The following is a 17,680-nucleotide window of genomic DNA, read 5'->3' as shown; positions in this document are numbered from 1 at the left end:
GATTTGAGGTTACTGTCAGATCAGCCATGATCTTATTAAATGGCGGAGCAGACTGAAGGGGCTGTTTGGCCTACTCCTGCTCCTTGTTCGTATGTTCGTATGTAACTTGGCCTGGATTACGCATGGTTAATTCTAGTCAACTTGCTATGGTGGAGGTATCCCAGCCTTTGGAAACAGCTAAAGTGCGACTGCAGAGAAGGCATCTGATGTTGGGGGGGAAAATGACCACGAGGAATAAAACGTGGCCGAGGTGAAACCTTCCTGAGGTTTCCAAAATCTCACTCGGCACCAATAAACTGCACAAAGCGGAGTCCTGGGTGCTAGCTCAGAGAGGGAAGGTGAACAAGCCAAGGTGAGATTGAACTACTTCACACAGGGCAAATGTATGGAACAGGTTAGCTGGTTAGGCAGAGGTCAGACAGTGGCGGCAAATTCAAACAGGAGTGGAACCACTTGCTCCCCTGAAAGAGGTGACCGAGAGGAATGGGAGGTATATTATGGAAGGTTTTACCTCTAACTTTGGGAACACCTATATGGGTCACGGTGATCTTTCCCTCATACTATGCAATGCTACATTCCTCTTCATGTACTGCTCTCAAGAACGGAAGCAGGTAGTGACACCACTATCCCCAGCCATGATGGAGATAATTGAGTAAAGGGGACCACACTAATGCAAGCGAGTAGGATTAACATTACACATCGTCTGTAACAATTCTCTATGAACTGCAGTTTGATGGATAAATAAACAAGTCATGTTCTGTAATTATCCCCCACTCAGAATTATAGAATGGTTGCAGCATGGGATGAGGTCACTCGGCTATCTCTCTGCAAGAGCGACTCAGCTAGTCCGCTCCCCCTCCCTTTCTCCATGGCCCTGCAAATTTTCTCTCAAGATAATTACTAAATTTCCTTTTAAAGGACTGTCTCTGCCTCACTCTCAGGCAGCGCATTCCACATCCCAACCACTTGCTGCTTAAAAATGTTTGTCCGCACCCTCTCTAAAGACTTCACTTCCTTGCTATAGTATAGCACCCAGGACTGGATGCAACACTCCAGGTGAGTCTGAACAAGTGTTTTACATAACTTCCTTGATCTTGCATTCTGTGCGCCTACTGATAAAGCCCAGGATGCTTTATTAACTGCTCTCTGAACCTCCTGTGCCCACCTTCAATGGCTTGTGCGCACAGATACCCAGGGCCTGCAGCCCCTTTAGAAAATTGTACCTTTATTTTATAATGCCTATCCCTGTTCTTCTTACCAAAATGAATCACTTCACACTTCTCTGTATCAAATTCCATCTGTTTCTTGTCAATCCATTCCACTAACCCATCCATGTCTTCTTGAAGTTCGACATTATCCTTCCAACATTCACAATACTGTGTATATATATATATATATATATACACGCACACACATGTACATGCATATGCACACACACAAGGAAGTGCAGGGTCCTAATACCGATCCCCAGGAACTTTGCCTTCCTCAAGACCAAAGACAACCATTGACCAATACTCTGTTTCCTGTCAATCAGCCAATTTTGTATCCAATTCTTCTATTCCATGAGCTCTAACTTTGCTGACAAGATTTATGTGGCATTTCATCAAATGCCTTTTGGAAGTCAATGTATACTACATCAATCGCATTACTCCCATCAACCCTCTCTGTTAGCTCATCAAAAAAAAAACTCATTGAAGTTAGTTAAACACGATATCCCCTTAACAAATTGGAGTTGGGCTTCCTTAATTAATCTATGCTTGTCCAAGTGACTGTTAATTTTATCCCGGGATATTGTCTCTAAAAGCTACCCCACCACCAAGGTTAGACTGACTGGCCTGTAGTTGCTGGCTTTATCCTTACACTTATCCTTTATCCTTATCCTTTTTGAACAAGGGTGCAGTATTTTCAACTCTCCAGTCCTCTGGCTCCATCCCTGTTATCAAAGGAGGATTGAAAGATTATGGCCAGTCCCTCAGCAATTTCCACCCTTCCTTCCCTCAGTATCATTGGATGCATCCCATCTGGCCCTGGTGATTTACCAACTTTAATTACAGTCAGTTTTTCTAATATCTCCATCGATTTTAGCCCATCAAGTGTCTGGGCTACCTCCCTCTCCATTATAACTTCAGCAGCATCTCCTTCCTTGGTAAAGACAGATATAAAGTACACATTTAATACCTCATCCGTGCCCCCTGTCTCCATGGGTAAATCCCCTTTAGAAGACATCTTTGGATTCTGTTTTATGTTAGCTGCCAGTCTTTTCTCATGCTCTTTCTTTGCCTCTCACTTCTTTTTCACCTCCAGTCTGAATTTCCTGTCTTCAGCCTGGTTCTCACGTACTATCAGCCAGACATCTGTCATTTTACCCTCCACCTCTTTCATCATCCAGGAAGCCTCTGGCTTTGGCTGCTCTACCTTTGCCCCTCGTGGGAATGTAGTTCGATTGTGCCCGAACCATCTCGATTTGAAAGACAGGTCACTGTTTCGTTGCAGTTTTGCCCGCCAATTTACCTGCATAAAAATTCATTCACACACCCACTGGAACTGGCCCTCCCCGAAATTCATCATTCTTACTTTAAAATGATCTTCATCTTTTTCCACAGTTAACTTAAACTTTATGATGCTGTGGCCGCTGCTCCTAGGCGTTCCCGACTGACACCTGACTCATTTCACCAGCTCATCCCCCAGTACGAGAATATAAGCCAGCAATATCTCCTAAATCGTTGAGCCAGAAACATAATGGATGTGAAAAATTCAACTGAACGCTTCAGAGACTCTCTGTCCTTTACACTATTACTGTCCCAGTTTATATTAGGAGAATTGAAGCCCTCCCATTTATTTAAGGGGGAGGTGATGGTGTAGTGGTATCGTCACTGAACTAGTGCTCTAGGTATCCAGCATAACGCTCTGGGACCTGGGTTCAAATCCCACCATGGCACATGGTGAAATTTCAATTAAGTAAAAACTCTGGAATTAGAAGTCTGAAGATGACCATGAATCGATTGTTGTAAAAACCCATCTGGTTCACTAATACCCTTTAGGGAAGGAAATCTGCCGCCCTTACCTGGTCAGGCCTACACGTGACTCCAGGCGGTGGTGAATTTAGCAACATCTAAATGCCCTCTGAAATGGGCATTTAAGAGTCAATCCAGCATGCCACTCACTTCTCAAGGGCAATTAGGGATTGGCAATAAATGCTGGATGAGCCAGCGGTGCCTGTGAACAAAGAATTTTTAAAAAATGGTAGAGTTCATCTGGTGTAGGATTCAGCCCTCCACATGCCTTTTTCAATGAGGGGATTTCCTACTATATACTGGCATGCTGTATTGTCAGTAATGGCTGAATCTCTCTCATTCTTACTGCCTACCTTGGGCGTATTCAAAGGTTTAGCAAATTGATTATCAACTTGATCACATCAGCAACGCTCCTTCCATGGCCAAGAAGTCCCGGAGCAGGACTTCCAACAAAGAGTTTCTGCATCAGAGGCAGGGGCGGTACCCACTAAAGACGCAAGATCTCCCGCTCCCCCATTATCAATACTCCACAGTTTTTCCATCTCTCTGCAAACTCGGTCATCTATACTTTTTACTGACTAGTCGATGGCCGATAGAATACACCCAACAGTATAATAGCTCCACTATTCACTGCATTCTGCCAGAGAAACCAATGTTTTTAACCAGGATGCCTTGTTGTATTTAGCATCGTGCATTGCGTTTGCTGTAGTTTGTAGAGGTTCTTTATAAATAGACTCTGTAGACTGTTACAGTGCATTGTTTAAACAGACTCTGTTTGCTGAGTAAATAGACTTTGCTTTAAAATACTGCTCGTGAGTCCTGCTCCAAGTCCAACCCCACCTTTCCTTCCCTTGTGGGAATGTACCTCGATTGTATCTGAACCAAGAAATTAAACAGGTGACACTCCACTTTTACCCAAAGGTATGTGAGTGGGGGTATAGTATAGTGCTGCAAAACCACCTGAGGTGGAGCCTATAGGTCTAGCTGAGGAGAAAAAGCAACAAAGACCCATCACAATGGGGAGAAAGAAACAAAACAAGATCATTGCTGATGAAGAGTCATATTGAACTCCAAACGTTAACTCTGTTTCTCTCTCCACAGACGCTGCCTGACCTGCTGGGTTTTTCCAGCATTTTCTGTTTTTGTAACAAGGTCACTCCCTCAAGGGCATCGATATTATCTCGAATTCCATTTGCTATAGGTGGAAATGCAGCTTAGCACATCAACATTGGCCATTTAAAGAGCAAACTGCTGTGCCTGACATGGGAAGTCAGATGGGTCTAGAAATCCATAGCATAAAGCCATAGGTAAAAGGTTAGGGAAAGAAATTGAATTTCTATAGCACCTTTCACCGTCACAGGATGTCCTGCCAATGAAGTACTTTTGAAGCGTGGTCACTGCTGTAATGCAGGAAGTGTGGTAGACAAATTACACAGCAAGCTCCCGCAAGTGACAGTGTGGTAGTGACCAGCGCTTGGGGGTGTTAGCTGATTAGGGAAAGGCAGGATCTCTTTTCTGCTTGATCTTTAGAAATGGAAGTTGCCTCTTGGGCCAAGAGTCTCGGATGTAAATGCCTTCTGAAAGATTGGGTTTCCAGAGCACAGATGAGAGTTTAAATAAATATACCGGTGATGGATGACCTGCACATTTAGTTAAGAACTGGCAATTGTGCTGAGGCTGTATCTTGCACGCATGTTGATGAGTGGGTTGTGATGGACTGGGTGCCCAATTCCCTTCTCTCTTCCTCTCTCACACACACACACCCACAATTCCACACACAATTCCACATACACACGCACACATTCAGACTTCCTCTCTCTCACACACACGCACACTTCCTCTCTCTCACATACACGCACACTTCCTCTCTCTCACACACAACTTCCTCTCTCTCATGCACACACACTTCATCTCACACACAACACTATCACAAACCTACTTCCTCTCTCTCACACACACACACACACACACACACGCACACACCTGATGAATCAGTGCTCCTCCATGTTGAACACCACTTGGAGGAAGCACTGAGGGTGGCAAGGGTGCAGAATGTACTCTGGGTGGGGGACTTCAATGTCCACCACCAAGAGTGGCTCGGTAGCACCACTACTGACCAAGCTGGCCGAGTCCTAAATGACATAGCTGCTGGGCTGGGTCTATGGCAGGTGGTGAGGGAACCAACAAGAGGGGAAAACATACTTGACCTCATCTTCACCACCTGCCTGCTGCAGATGTATCTGTCCATGATCAGTAGGGGCAACCACTGCACAGTCATTGGGGAGACCCTCAGTCCCGCCTTCACATTGAGGATACTCTCCATCATGTTGAGCGGTACTACCACCGTGCTAAGTGGGATAGATTTCAAACAGATCTAGCAACCTAAGGCTGGACATCTATGAGGTGCTGTGGGCCATCAGCAGCAGCAGAATTGTACTCAAACATGATCTGTAACTTCATGGCCCAGCATATCCCCCACTTTACCATTACCATCAAGCCAGGGGATCCACCCTGGTTCAATGAGGGCATGCCAGGAGCAGCACCAGGCATACCTAAAAATGAGGTGTCAACCTGGTGAAGCTATAACACAGGACTACTTGCGTGCCAAACAGCAAGTGATAGACAGAGATAAGCGATCCCACAATAAGCTCTGCAGTCCTGCCATATCCAATCGTGAATGGTGGTGGACAATTAAACAACTCACTGGAGGAGGAGGCTCCACAAATATCCCCATCCTCAATGATGGAGGAGCCCAGCACATCAGTGCAAAACATAAGGCTGAAGCATTTGCTACAATCTTCAGCCAGAAGTGTCAAGTGGATGAACTATCCCAGCCTCCTCCGGAGGTCCCCAACATCACAGCTGCCAGTCTTCAGCCAATTCGATTCACTCCACATCATATCAAGAAACAGCTGAAGACACCGGATACTGCAAAAGCTATGGGCCCTGATAATATTCCAGCAATAGTACTGAAGACTTGTGCTCCAGAATTTGCCATGCCCCTAGCCAAGCTGTTCCAGTACAGCTACAACATTGGCATCTACCCAACTATGTGGAAAATTGCCCAGATATGTCCTGTACACAAAAAGCAGGACAAATCCAACCTGGCCAATTACCGACCTATCAGTCATGATCAATCATCAGTGAAGTAATGGAAGGGGTCATCAACAGTGCTATCAAGCAGCACTTCCTTAGCATTAATCTGGTCACTGATGCCCAGTTTGAGTTCCGCCAGGGCCACTCAGCTCCTGACCTCATTACAGCCTTGGTACAAACATGGACAAAAGAGCTGAACTCCCGAGGTGAGGTGAGAGTGACTGCCCTTGACATCAAGGCCACATTTGACTGAGTGTGACATCAAGGAGCCCTAGCAAAACTGGAGTCAATGGGAATCAGGGGGAAAACTCTCCGCTGGTTGGAGTCATACCTAGCACAAAGGGAGATGGTTGTGGTGTTGGAGGTCAGTCATCTCAGCTCCAGCATATTACTGCAGGACTTCCTCAGGGTAGTGTCCTTGGTCCAACCATCTTCAGCTGCTTCATCAATGACCTTCCTTCCATCATAAGGTCAGAAGTGGGGATGTTCGCTGATGATTGCACAATGTTCAGTACCATTCACGACTCCTCAGATAGTGAAGCAGTCAAATGCAAAAAGACCTGGACAATATCCAGGCTTAGGCTGACAAGTAGCAAGTAACAAAAGTGCCAGGCAATGATCACCTCCAACAAGAGAGAATCCAACCATCATTCCTTGATGCTCAATGGCATTACCATCACTGAATCTCCTACTATCAACATCCTGGGGGTTACCATTAACCAGAAACTGAACTGGACTAGCCATACAAATGCTCTGGCTACAAGAGTATGTCAGAGGCTAGGAATCCTTCAGTGAGTAACTCACCTCCTGACTCCCCAAAGCCTGTCCACCACCTACAAGACACAAGTCAGGAGTGCGATGGTATACTCCCTACTAGCCTGGATGAGTGCAGCTTCCACAACACTCAAGAAGCTTGACACTGTCCAGGACAAAGCAGCCCGCTTGTTTGGCACCACATCCACAAACATTTACTCCCTCCACCTCAGACGCACAGTAGCAGCAGTGTGTACCATCTGCAGGATGCACAGCAGGAGCTCACCAAGGCTCCTAAGACAGCACCTTCCAAACCCACCACCATTACCATCTAGAAGGACAAGGGCAGCAAATACATAGGAACACCATCACCTGGAATTTCCCCTCCAATCCACTCACCATCCTGACTTGGAAATATATCGCTGTTCCTTCACTGCCGCTGGGTCAAAATCCTGGAACTCCCTTCCAAACAGCACTGTGGGTGTACCTACACTGTGGACTTCAGCGGTTCAAGAAGGCAGCTCACCACCACCTTCTCAAGGGCAATTAGGGATGGGAAATAAATGCTGGCCCAGCCAACAAAGTCTACATCCCATGAATGAATTTTTAAAAATCCTCACAGTCTCACACACACACAATTCCTCATACACAATTCCTCTCACACACACACACAATTCCTCTGACACGCACACACACTACAATTCCTCTCACACACACGCAATCTCTTTCACATGCACACAGTCCCTCACACACACACACAGTCCCTCTCACACGCACACACACACAATTCCTCTCACTCTCACACACACAATTCCTCTCTCTCTCACACACACACAATTCCTCTCGCACTCTCTCACACACAATTCCTCTCTCTCACACACACAATTCCTTGCACTCTCTCATGCACACAATTCTGCTCACTCTCATACACACACACAATTCCTCTCACTCTCTTACACACACACAATTCCGCTCACACTCACAATTCCTGTCACACACACAATTCCTCTCACACACTCATAAACACCCACAATTCCTCTCATACACACAGATAATTCCCCTCACACTCTCAAACACACACACAATTCCTCTCTCACACACGCACAATTCCTCTCACACACACACAATTCCTCTCACACTCACACACACAATTCCTCTCACACACACACAATTCCTCTCACACTCACACACACAATTCCTCTCACACACACAGATAATTCCTCTCACACTCTCAAACACACACACAATTCCTCTCACACACACACAATTCCTCTCACACTGTCAAACACACACAATTCTTCTCTCTCTCACACACACACACAATTCCTCACACACAGAACTCCTCTCTCTCACACACACACAGAACTCCTCTCACACACATACACGCACACAATTCCTCTCACACTCTCTCACACACACAATTCCTCAGACTCTCTCACACACACAATTCTGCTCACACTCATACACACATGTACAATTCCACTCTCTCACACACTCACACACAATTCCTGTCACACACAATTCCTGTCCCTCACACACAATTCTTCTCCCTCACACACAAACACAATTCCCCTCACACTCACAATTCCTCTCACACTCACAATTCCTCTCACACTCTCAAACAAACACAATTCCACACACACACTCACACACACACACAGAACTCCTCTCACACACATACACACACAATTCCTCTCTCTCACACACACAAATTCCCCTCCCTCAAACACACACAATTCCACACACACACACACACACATACACACACAAACTCTCCCTCTCTCACACACACACAACTCCTCTCACACTCACATACACAACTCCTCTCAAGCACACACAGTTCCACACATACACACACACAGAACTCCTCTCACTCACACAATTCCTCTCAGTCATACACATCTCTCAGCCAGCCCAGCTCCCCCATCCTTGCAGTGGAATCTCAACCCCACAGACAGTATGTGGGAATTAACAAACAAACGCTCCATTTCCAACTCGCCTACAGATTCCCCGTCACCTTTGTCGCCTTAAACTATCTACATAGTTCACCAATTTCATTCCCAAAACACTTCGGGCTGGCGGGAGGCGGGGGGCGGGGGGTGGGTGGTTTAAACGTGAGAATTATGGCAATGAGGCGGACACAGAAGGAGTGGGGGGGGGGTGTGGGGAACAGTATTCTTACACCCAAAAAAAGTCTACTAATCGCCAAGCCCCGGCTGTGAATAGCAGTAAACGGTTTTTAATAATAAAAGGAACCCCAAGAGAGCTGTCTGCTTCCTGAGTAATTGTCTCAGCTCCTGCTGTCCAAATGCAGCTTTGGTTGGGGTTTGGAAAGGCGGCTTTACACACAGACACTTATCAGCATCGACACTGGTCGATCGCAATAAAATTGCGCTCCAAGGAAGCGAGAAACTGCGCACAGGAATAAAGTGACATTTGGCACCAGCGCGTATGGGAACTGACACAATAACAACCCCAGTCTGGTATTTGCAAATAGAATTGCTGTAAAAAATATATATATATTAAAAAAAAACAACGCCTGCATTAAGTTAGAAATGACACCTAAACACAGGAGTGTTTATTTTGAGAGAGAGAGAGAGAGGGGTGGGGGGAGGGATTGTGAGCAGGTCCAGCCGAGGACCCGAGCCCTGCAGCTCCCACCCACCACCCCCCCCCCCACCTCCTCTCTCTCTCTCTCCATTCAAACCACGTCCAACATCCCATCAATGTCACCCGGCAAAGACACTGAAACGGAGCAGGCGAGAGAGCCTCTCTCTCCCTTCCCTCTGTCCCTCTCCCTCCCTCTGTCCCTCTCTCTCCCTCTCTCCCTCTCCCTCCCTCTGTCCCTCTCTCTCCCTCTCTCCCTCTCTCTCCCTCTGTCCCTCTCTCTCTCCACCCTCTCCCTCTCCCTCTTTCTGCCCTTTCTCTCTCCCTCTTCCCTCCCTCTCTCCCTCTCTCTCCCTCTCTCCCTCTCTCTCCACCCTCTCTCTCCTTCTCCCTCTTTCTGCCCCTTCTCTCACCCTCTCCCCTCCCTCTGTCCCTCTCTCACCCTCTCCCCTCCCTCTGTCCCTCTCTCTCCCTCTTTCTGCCCCTACTCTCTCCGTCTCCTCTCCCTCTGTCCCTCTCCCCCCTGTCCCTCTCTCTCCCTCTGTCCCTCTCTCTGTCCCTCTCTCTCCCTCTCTCTCCCTCTGTCCCTTTCTCTCCTTCTCCCTCTTTCTGCCCCTTCTCTCTCCCTCTCCCCTCCCTCTGTCCCTCTCCCCCCGTCCCTCTCTCTCCCTCTGTCCCTCTCTCTCTCCTCTCTCTCCCTCTCCTCTCTTTCTGCCCCCTCTGTCCCCCTCTCTCCCCTCTCCCTCTCCCTCTTCTCCTCTCTCTCTCCCACCCCTTTTCTTCCCCTCCCCTTTCTCCCCGCTCTCTCCCCCCTCTCCCTCTCCCCCTGCCCCCTCTCTCTCCCCTCTTCTTCCCCTCCCTCTCCCCCCCCTTTCCCTCTCCCCCCTTCCACTCTCCCTCTGTCTCCCTCTCCCTCTCCCTCAACCCCCCCCCACCCCCCACCCACCCCACCCCACCTAACCCCATCGAAATTCAGCCTTAGCGACGTCCCTGCCCGCGGGAAACACAGCGAGAGAGAAACTTTCTAGACATCGAAATTCACCCACCGCGAAACCCGCCTCCTCACCTGGTACTGGATGCGATAGAAACATGAGGAAGGTGGTGGAAGAGGAGGGAGGGAGGGAGGGAGGGGAAGGGGGAAGGGGAGGGGGGGTGGTGGAAAAAGAGGCACAAGTAGTCAAGTCACGTCTCTCCCATGCGATGGCAGAAAGGTAGAACAAATGTATAGATTTAGTCTAACATCTCTTCACACACACCCCTTCCTCCACCAGTCTTCCAAAAAGACGCGCACAAAATAATAAAGCGCCTTGGAATGAGTCGAGACCGCCCTTAAAGCAGCTGTCAAGTGGACGATGCGTGCAATTTAGCCACACTCTGGCATTGAAGTTCACTCCCTCCAATCCGCGCTGAGGACGATGTTAATAATGATAATAATAATAATAATAATAAAAAAGCCCGTCTTGAACGTACAAGCGGTGTGGAGGCTGCAGGAGCTGGGAACACCAGGCAACCAGGGCTCGTTAAACGGTGCAAGAAAGAACACACGACCCTCGGGTGATCTCTCCCCCTAACCTCCCACTACCCCCCCTCCCACTCCCCCTTCTTTACTAGGTGTGCTCACCCCCCACTCCGGGAGACTGGAGCAGGAAATCTAGGCTGACTCTCCTGCTTGCACGGCTGAAGGAGTGCCGCAGTGTCGCAGGTGCCCGCTTTTGGACGAGGCGCTGGAACCGAGGTGGTTATGAAAGATCCCATGACGCTATTTTGAAGAAGAGGGTGGGGGGGGGGGGGGGGTGGTGAGGAGGGAGTCCCCTTCCACCCCTCTTATTGTGACCTGTCAAATATTTATCCCTCAATCCCCTGATAAATAGTCAAACACGCGGCCCAGCAGTTATCACATTGCTGTTTGTGGGAGCTTGCTGTGTGCAAATTGGCTGCCCTGCTTCCTAAGTTATCACCCGTGACCACACTTCAAAAAGTGGCTGTAAGTGGAGCCAGTGGCATAATGTAGAAAACACAGTTGCTCCCTTGAACCCAGCAAAATCCCAGTGAGTTTGTTTCTGGCACCACAACAGTGATTTCACTTCGGAAACACTTCGTTGGCTGTAAACTACTTCCAGTGATTGTGAAAGGCACTATATAAATGCAAGTAATTTTGTTGTTATTGTTGTTGTTGGAAAGGCTACATCTGATTCCACAGCGTGGGATCTATGCAAGAAAGACATGATGTTGCAAGTGAATAGTGTGCTAGGAGCCACGCTCAATGGCACAGCTCAAACTGAAGGTTCACACTCCCCAACATCACTTCTGACTGCCTGGCCGGCACCAGTTGTCATTCCACCTTGAGCAGCATCGCAATGGGTGGCTGAATCTAAAATCAGACCCTGCCTATTCACCAAGAGAAGGCTGAGAGGAGATTTGATAGAGGTATTCAGAATCTTGAGGGGTCAGGGCAGAGGAGAGAGAGGAAAACTGTTCCCACTCGAGAAAGCATCGAGAACGAGAGGACACGAGAGAACGAGATTTAAGGTCACTGGCAAAAGAAGCAAAAGTGAAATGAGGAATAAGTTTTTCACGCAGCGAGGGGTTAGGGTCTGGAATGCACTGCCTGAGAGCGTGGTGGAGGCAGGTTCAATCCAGGCTTTCAAAAGGGAATTAGACTGTTACCTGAAAAGGAAGAATGTGCAGGAGGTTGGAGAATGGCACTAAGTGAAATGCTCATTTGGAGAGCCGGTGCAGAAATGATGGGCTGAATGGCTTCCTTCTACGCTGTAACAATTCTGTGATTCGGTGATTCTGCTGTGTATGCAGGTAGGTGACTCCAATTAGTTAGAACTGAAGCTTCCTTGGGAAAGGCAGTACTCCTGGAGTATTTGAAAATGTGGCACATGGGAATTGGAGAATGTATTCAACCTTCAAAAGGCCAACATAAAAACTGCATCTCAGACTAAGCTTAACTCCAGCTGTCAACTGGATGTTGGTCCAGATACCGCAGTACGTAAGGTTACTGTGCTGGGCAACATATGCGTGGGGATCAAGTGCACAGCAAGATCCCATCGAAGCAAGTATAACCGGGGTTTGATTTGCTCATTGCAAACTGTCTGCTTGGCATGGAATGTGCATTGTGAATATCACGTGTCATTTGATAGTTAATGGTGACTGTCAAGCTGCCTGGTTTAAATTTCAAACAATGCTTGGCAGTTAACTGTCAGTCACCATGAACTGGTGCATTCTCCATGGCAATGTCTCTACCAATCAGAGTCCATCTGCCAGCCAATCAGCATTCTCTTTTCACACAGTATAAAGCTGTTGCTTCCCCTGATGTTGGTGTTCCTGTGATTGTCCTGATGAGTGCAAGATGAAAAGCTGTGACAAAATGCCTTTTCAGCAGTACTCAAGTATTGCAGTCGCATTGAGGCACTTCAGAGTGCACCATGCTATATTACGGAGAAAAGTTGAACTTTATTGCACTTTCTGTAATGTCCGATTTGAAATGCTTTGCAACATACATTTACAATTTTTATGAATGAAGTATATTTTTGGGAAAAACATAACTGAGTCAAAACATGGTGCTGAGATAGGCGATGTGGCATCAACAACAATAGTTTTTATTTACATGACAATGTCCCAAAGATCTTCATAAGGGCATTATAAATCACATGCTGGACACTGAGCCACGTAATGAGGTAACAAGACGAGCTTGGTCTTGGTAGGTTTTGTGGAGCATCTGAAAGGAAGAGGGAGGAAATAGAGAGGTTTAGGGGGTGAATTACAGAATTTTGGGCCCAGGGAAATTCAAGGCACCATTGCCAACAGCGCTGCAATTAAAGTCCAGGATTCACAAGAGGCTAGAATTGGAAGACTGTAGGGATCCAGGAGGGTTGTGGGGCCAGAGGAGATTGTAGAGGAAAGGGGTGAGGCCATGAAGGGATCTGAAAACAGGGGTGAGAATATTGAACTAGAATTGTTGCTAGAATCGGAATCATCCAAATTTTGGGAACCAAATCAAGGACGTGCAAACATCAGCCCCACATTTCCAATCCAAATCCAACCTTAAGCACATTGGACCACAGGCAGTGAAAATGAACTGGGGAGATGGTAGTGTAATGGGCATTACACCAGGAGGTCTAGGCCAATGCTCTGGGGACATGGGTTCAGAATCCGCCCCTCACTGGCAATTGGTGAAACTTTAATTCAATTAATAAAAATTGGGAATTGAAGCTAGTCTCAGTAATGATGACCATGAAGCTATCATTGATCATTATAAAAACCCCAAAGATAAAACTGACCTCTACCTTGCGGAGGCTGAACATCAACTTGCAAACACTTCCTCCTACCTCCCCCTGGACCATGACCCCACCACTGAACATCACGCCATTGTTTCCAGGACTGTCACTCACCTCATCTCCTCTGGAGATCTTCCTCCCACAGCTTCCAACCTGATAGTCTCCCAACCTTGGACGGCCCGCTTCTACCTCCTACCCAAAATCCACAAACAGAACTGTCCGGGCAGACCGATCGTGTCAGCCTGTTCCTGCCCCACGGAACTCATTTCTTGCTATCTTGACTCCATACTCTCTCCCCTTTTCCAGTCCCTTCCCACCTACATCCGTGATTCCTCTGACACCCTACATCATATCAACAATTTCCAGTTCCCTGGCCCCAACCGCCTTCTCTTCACCATGGACATCCAATCCCTCTACACCTCCATCCCCCACCAGGATGGTCTGAAGCTTTCTGCTTCTTCCTTGAACAGAGGCCCGAACAATCCCCATCCACCACTACTCTCCTCCATCTGGCTAAACTTGTTCTCACACTGAACAATTTCTCCTTCAACTCCTCTCACATCCTCCAAATAAAAGGTGTGGCTATGTGTAGCTGCATGGGCCCCAGCTATGCCTGTCTCTTTATGGAGTATGTGGAACATTCCTTATTCCAGTCCTACTTCAACCCCCTCCCATAACTCTTTCTCCAGTACATCAATGATTACTTCGGTGCTGCTTCATGCTCTCATCTGGACCTAGAAAAAATTATTAATTTTGCTTCCAATTTCCACCCCACCATCATTTTCACATGGTCCATCTCTGACATTTCCCTTCCCTTCCTTGACCTCTCTGTCTCAATTTCTGGTGATAGACTGTCCACCAATATCCATTACAAACCCACCGACTCCCACAGCTACCTCGACTACAGCTCTTCACACCTGGCTTCCTGTAAGGACTCCATCCCGTTCTCTCAGTTCCTTCACCTCCGTCGCATCTGTTCCGATGATGCTACCTTCAAAAACAGTTCCTCTGATATGTCCTCCTTCTTCCTTAACCGAGGTTTTCCACCCACGGTCATTGACAGGGCCCTCAACCGTGTCCGGCCCATCTCCCGCACATCCGCCCTCACACCTTCTTTTCCCCCCCAGAAATATGATAGGGTCTCCCTTGTCCTCACTTATCACCCCACCAACCTCGGCATTCAAAGGATCATCCTCCACCATTTCCACCAACTCCAGCATGATGCCACCACCAAACACATCTTCCCTTCTCCCCCCTGGTGGCATTCCTCAGGGATTGTTCCCTCTGGGACACCCTGGTCCACTCCTCCATCACCCCCTACACCTCAACCCCCTCCCACGGCACCTTCCCATGCAACTGCAGAAGGTGCAGCACCTGCCCCTTCACTTCCTCTCTCCTCACCGTCCAAGGGCCCAAACACTCCTTTCAAGTGAAGCAGCATTTCACTTGCACTTCCCTCAATTTAGTCTACTGCATTCCCTGCTCCCAATGTGGCTTCCTCTACATTGGAGAGACCAAACGCAGACTGGGTGACCACTTTTCGGAACATCTTCCGTCTGTCTGCAAGCATTACCCAGACCTCCCTGTCACTTGCCATTTCAACACTCCACCCTGCTCTCATGCCCACATGTCCATCCTTGGCCTGCTGCATTGTTCCATTGAAGGTCAACGCAAATTGGAGGAACAGCACTTCATCTTCCGACTAGGCACTTTACAGCCTTCCGGACTGAATATTGAGTTCAACAATTTTAGATCATGAAGTCTCCCCTCCATTCTCACCCCTTTTTTTTCCAATAATTTATATAGATTTTTCTTTTCCCACCTACTTCCATTATTTTTAAATGTATTTCCATCCATAGTTTTATCTCTACCTTTTAACATTTTTTGATTCCTTCACCCCACCCCACCCCCACTAGGGCTATCTGTACCTTGCTTGTCCTGCTTTCTACCCTTAATTAGCACATTCCTTAGATAATATCACCACCTTCAACACCTCTTTGTCCTTTTGTCTGTGACATCTTTTGGTTATCTACACCTATCACTGGCCCTCTAACTAGCTCTACTTGTCCCACCCACCCTTAAACTAGCTTATATTTCATCTCTCTTCTATTTTTACTTAGTTCAGTTGAAGGGTCATTCGGACTCAAAACGTTAACTGTGTTCCTCTCCGCAGATGCTGCCAGACCTGCTGAGTTTTTCCGGGTATTTTTGTTTTTATTATAAAAACCCATCTTCCCTTTAGGGAAGGAAATCTGCTGTCCTTACCCAGTCTGGCTTGCATGTGACCCCAGACCCACAGCAATGTGGTTGACTCTTAACTGCCCCCTGAAATGGCCTAGCAAGCCCTATGTTCAAGGGGAATTAGGGATGGGCAACAAATCCTGGCCTTGTCAGTGACGTCCACATACAACGAAAGAATAATGCAAAAAGATGGCCATTACCTGGACAATCAAACACTGCAGGGTAGAGAATGGTGTTCATGCTGTTATCGTAAAAGGGTTAAAAATCCACATCAAGTTTTTGTGTGGAAAGAAAAAGTCTGCATTTATATAGCACCTTTCACAATCATGGAACATCCTAAAACACTTTATAGTCAATTAAGTACATTGGAAATGGAGTTACTGTTACAATGTAGGAGACGCAACAGAAAATATGCATAACACAGCCCCACAAACAGTGCTGAGATAAACAGCCAGATCATCTGTTTCTGCTGTTGGATAAGGGGTAAATGTTTATCTGCACCTTACCTGAGGAAAACTCCCCAGCCCTCTTTTAAAAGTGGCCTGGAATCTTTAGTGTCCAACTGAGGGGCAGAGAGGATTTATGGTTTAACAAAGACAGCAGTCCCTCAATACTGAGAGTCGCCTTCGGATTATGCACTCAAACCTAGGCTGACACAGGATTGAGACTGGTATTCGTGCCGTTATCATGAAAAGGGTTAAAAATCTACATCAAACGTTTGTGTTGGAAAGAAAGAATCTGCATTTATGTAGCACCTTTCACAACCAGTGCAGCAATGAGGGAGTGCTGCACTGTTGGAGCCTCAATCTTTCAGATGAGAAGGACAGGGGAGTTCTGCCTGGCATCCTGACCAAAATTTATCCCTTAACCAACGTCACAAAACTAGATGACCTGGTCATCATGTGGGAGCTTGCTGCATGCAAATTGGCTGTCATATTTCCGATATTACTACAGTGACTACACTTCAAAAAAATACTCAGTGGCTGTAAAGCACTTTGAGATGCCCTAAGGCTGTGAAAGGCGCTTTATAAATGCGAGTCTTTGCTTTTTCTCAAGTCTCTGGAGGTAGGCTTAACCCACAACATTCCACCTCAGAGCTGAGCGTGCTGCCACTGAATGCTGAATAACTCTGCCAGTATTCAATTGTAATGAGATGTGTTGATTCAAAGCATTGGATTATAAATTGCATCGGCGTAACAAGGGGGAACAGGAGGAGGCCACTTAGTTTCTCCAGCCTATTCTACTGCCATTCAATGAGATCATGGCTGATTTGCCACCTAACTCCATATATCCACTTTTGCCCCGTATCCCTCAAAACCTTTGGTTAACATAAATCCATCAAACTCCGGTTAAAAATGAACAATTGACCTGGCCTCAATTGTCGCTTTGCAGAAGAAGGTTCCAAACTTTTACTACCATTTGTGTGTAGGAATGTTCCCTAATTTCAACTCCTTAAATGCCTGGCTCTAATTTTTAGGTTATGCCCCCTATTCCTGGGCTCTCCAGCCAGAGAAAATAGGTTTTTCTCTATCTGATCCCCTTAATATCTTGAAAACTGCGATCAAATGACTCCTTGTCCTTCTAAGTCCCCATTTTTAATCGCTCCACCATTGGTGGCCATGCCATCAATTGCCAAGGCACCAAGCACCTGAATTCTCTCAATAAGCCTAGCGCCCTACAATA

General features: G+C 47.1%; 1 protein-coding gene across 1 annotated transcript in view; it reads right to left on the bottom strand.

Moving 5' to 3' along the window:
* Positions 1-10,558, bottom strand: part of LOC121276452 (pituitary adenylate cyclase-activating polypeptide type I receptor-like) — a 224,143-nt gene extending 213,585 nt beyond the window's left edge. Inside the window, exon 1 of the mRNA XM_041184869.1 lies at positions 10,537-10,558. The gene's annotated coding sequence lies outside the window, so the exon portion shown is untranslated. The remainder of the gene's footprint in view (positions 1-10,536) is intronic.
* Between the last annotated feature and the right edge of the window lie 7,122 nt (positions 10,559-17,680).

Source organism: Carcharodon carcharias, chromosome 3 (genome assembly GCF_017639515.1).
Source record: "Carcharodon carcharias isolate sCarCar2 chromosome 3, sCarCar2.pri, whole genome shotgun sequence".
NCBI classification, from domain to species: Eukaryota; Metazoa; Chordata; class Chondrichthyes; order Lamniformes; family Lamnidae; genus Carcharodon; species Carcharodon carcharias.
The sequence above is the reverse complement of the archived record's forward strand: the minus strand, read 5'-3'. Positions and strand labels throughout refer to the sequence as shown.